Below are 4,057 nucleotides of genomic sequence, written 5' to 3'. Positions count from 1 at the left end.
TTAGGTTAGGTTACGTTAGGTTAGGTTAGGTTAGGTTTGGTTAGGTTAGGTTAGGTTAGGTTAGGTTAGGGTATGTTAGGTAAGGTTTGGTTAGGTTAGGTTAGGTTAGGTTGGGTTAGGTAAGGTTAGGATAGGTTAAGATATGAACCGCGCTAAAACCGCATTAAACAATGTCACTTAGTGAGATGCTGTGTTTTTCACCATTACAAGTCGGGAACTGCGATATCTAATGTGAAAGCGCATGAAACCGTCGTAATCTTGTAGAAAACATTGTAAAGTAGCGAATAAAACGTTTTCTAACGATAGAAGTGCGAAGGTTCGGTTAGTTTGAGCTAGGTAGCGTCGTGAAACCACCAAAAACGATGTCATCTAACGAGATAGTGTTGTTTTATTGCGAGTACGAAACTGCGATAGGTGAAATATTGGGAAAGCACACAAAATGGCATGAACTAGCCAGATACTGCGTCTTGTGCCGTTACAAGTGCGAAACTGCTTTATTGTGATATTCTCGTTAAAGCGCATGCAAGTATCGTGAAACCTTAAAGAACGATGTCATTTAGCGAGATACAGCGTTCTGTACTGTAATAAGTTGGTGAGAAACTGTGAGGTCAAGCAAATATCGTAATTGTGAACGAAACAGTGTAATTGAGCGTATTTAGATACAAGTGCGAATGTTAGGTTAGGTTGAGATATCAACCGTCGTAAAACCGCATTAATCAATGTCACTTAGTGAGATGTAGTGTTTTTCAACATTACAAGTCGGGAACTACGATATCTAATGTGAAAGCACATGAAACCGTCGTAATCTTGTAGAAAACATTGTAAAGTTGCTAGTAAAACGTTTTCTAACGATAGAAGTGCGAAGGTTAGCTTGAGTTATATTAGTTTAAGCTATGTAGCGTCGTGAGACCACCAAAAAGGACGTCATGTAACGAGATAGTGTTGTTTTATTGCATGTACGAAACTGCATTAGGTGAAATGTTGTGAAAGTACACAAAACGGCTTGAACAAGCCAGATACTGCGTGTTGTACCGTTACAAGTGCGAAACTGCTATAATGTGATATTCTCGTTAAAGCGCATGCAAGCATCGTGAAACCTTAAAGAACGATGTCATTTAGCGAGATACAGCGTTCTGTACTGCAATAAGTTGGTGAAAAACTGTGAGGTTATGCAAATATCGTAATTGTGAACGAAACAGTGTAATAGAGCGTTTTTCAATACAAGTACGAATGTTAGGTTAGGTTAAGATATGAACCGTCGTAAAACCGCATTAAACAATGTCACTTAGTGAGATGCAGTGTTTTTCACCATTACAAGTCGGGAACTGCGATATCTAATGTGAAAGCGCTTGCAAACGTCGTTAGGTTAGGTTAGGTTAGGTTAGGTTTGGTTAGGTTAGGTTAGGTTAGGTTATATTAGGTTAGGTTGGGTTAGGTTAGGTTAGGTTAGGTTAGGTTAAGATATGAACCGCGCTAAAACCGCATTAAACAATGTCACTTAGTGAGATGCTGTGTTTTTCACCATTACAAGTCGGGAACTGCGATATCTAATGTGAAAGCGCATGAAACCGTCGTAATCTTGTAGAAAACATTGTAAAGTAGCGAATAAAACGTTTTCTAACGATAGAAGTGCGAAGGTTAGGTTAGTTTGAGCTAGGTAGCGTCGTGAAACCACCAAAAACGATGTCATCTAACGAGATAGTGTTGTTTTATTGCGAGTACGAAACTGGGATAGGTGAAATATTGGGAAAGCACACAAAATGGCATGAACTAGCCAGATACTGCGTCTTGTGCCGTTACAAGTGCGAAACTGCTTTATTGTGATATTCTCGTTAAAGCGCATGCAAGTATCGTGAAACCTTAAAGAACGATGTCATTTAGCGAGATACAGCGTTCTGTACTGCAATAAGTTGGTGAAAAACTGTGAGGTTATGCAAATATCGTAATTGTGAAGGAAACAGTGTAATAGAGCGTTTTTCAATACAAGTACGAATGTTAGGTTAGGTTAAGATATGAACCGTCGTAAAACCGCATTAAACAATGTCACTTAGTGAGATGCAGTGTTTTTCACCATTACAAGTCGGGAACTTCGATATCTAATGAGAAAGCGCTTGCAAACGTCGTTAGGTTAGGTTAGGTTAGGTTAGGTTAGGTTAGGTTAGGTTGGGTTAGGTTAGGTTAGGTTAGGTTAGGTTAAGATATGAATCGCGCTAAAACCGCTATAAACAATGTCACTTAGTGAGATGCAGTGTTTTTCACCATTACAAGTCGGGAACTGCGATATCTAATGTGAAAGCGCTTGCAAACGTCGTTAGGTTAGGTTAGGTTAGGTTAGGTTAGGTTAGGTTAGGTTGGGTTAGGTTAGGTTAGGTTAGGTTAGGTTAAGATATGAACCGCGCTAAAACCGCATTAAACAATGTCACTTAGTGAGATGCTGTGTTTTTCACCATTACAAGTCGGGAACTGCGATATCTAATGTGAAAGCGCTTGCAAACGTCGTTAGGTTAGGTTAGGTTAGGTTAGGTTAGGTTACGTTAGGTTAGGTGAGGTTAGGTTTGGTTAGGTTAGGTTAGGTTAGGTTATGTTAGGTAAGGTTTGGTTAGGTTAGGTTAGGTTAGGTTGGGTTAGGTAAGGTTAGATTAGGTTAGGTTAGGTTAGGTTAAGATATGAATTGCGCTAAAACCGCATTAAACAATGTCACTTAGTGAGATGCTATGTTTTTCACCATTACAAGTCGGGAACTGCGATATCTAATGTGAAAGCGCATGAAACCGTCGTAATCTTGTAGAAAACATTGTAAAGTAGCGAATAAAACGTTTTCTAACGATAGAAGTGCGAAGGTTAGGTTAGTTTGAGCTACGTAGCGTCGTGAAACCACCAAAAACGATGTCATCTAACGAGATAGTGTTGTTTTATTGCGAGTACGAAACTGCGATAGGTGAAATATTGGGAAAGCACACAAAATGGCATGAACTAGCCAGATACTGCGTCTTGTGCCGTTACAAGTTCGAAACTGCTTTATTGTGATATTCTCGTTAAAGCGCATGCAAGTATCGTGAAACCTTAAAGAACGATGTCATTTAGCGAGATACAGCGTTCTGTACTGTAATATGTTGGTGAGAAACTGTGAGGTCAAGCAAATATCGTAATTGTGAACGAAACAGTGTTATTGAGCGTATTTAGATACAAGTGCGAATGTTAGGTTAGATTGAGATATCAACTGTCGTAAAACCGCATTAATCAATGTCACTTAGTGAGATGTAGTGTTTTTCAACATTACAAGTCGGGAACTACGATATCTAATGTGAAAGCGCATGAAACCGTCGTAATCTTGTAGAAAACATTGTAAAGTTGCGAGTAAAACGTTTTCTAACGATAGAAGTGCGAAGGTTAGCTTGAGTTAGGTTAGTTTAAGCTAGGTAGCGTCGTGAAACTACCAAAAACGACGTCATCTAACGAGATAGTGTTGTTTTATTGCGAGTATTAAACTGCGATAGGTGAAATGTTGTGAAAGCACACAAAACGGCATGAACAAGCCAAATACTGCGTGTTCTACCGTTACAAGTGCGAAACTGCTATATTGTGATATTCTCGTTAAAGCGCATGCAAGCATCGTGAAACCTCAAAGAACAATGTCATTTAGCGAGATACAGCGTTCTGTACTGCAATAAGTTGGTCAAAAACTGTGAGGTTATGCAAATATCGTAATTGCGAACGAAACAGTGTAATAGAGCGTTTTTCAATACAAGTACGAATGTTAGGTTAGGTTAAGATATGAACCGTCGTAAAACCGCATTAAACAATGTCACTTAGTGAGATGCAGTGTTTTTCGCCATTACAAGTCGGGAACTGCGATATCTAATGTGAAAGCGCTTGCAAACGTCGTTAGGTTAGGTTAGGTTAGGTTAGGTTACGTTAGGTTAGGTTTGGTTAGGTTAGGTTAGGTTAGGTTATGTTAGGTTAGGTTGGGTTAGGTTAGGTTAGGTTACGATAGGTTAAGGTATGAACCGTCGTAAAACCGCATTAAACAATGTCACTTAGTGAGATGCAGTGTTTT

Source organism: Rhipicephalus microplus, unplaced genomic scaffold (assembly GCF_043290135.1).
Source record: "Rhipicephalus microplus isolate Deutch F79 unplaced genomic scaffold, USDA_Rmic scaffold_46, whole genome shotgun sequence".
Taxonomy (NCBI): Eukaryota; Metazoa; Arthropoda; class Arachnida; order Ixodida; family Ixodidae; genus Rhipicephalus; species Rhipicephalus microplus.
This window is presented reverse-complemented; position numbering follows the sequence as displayed.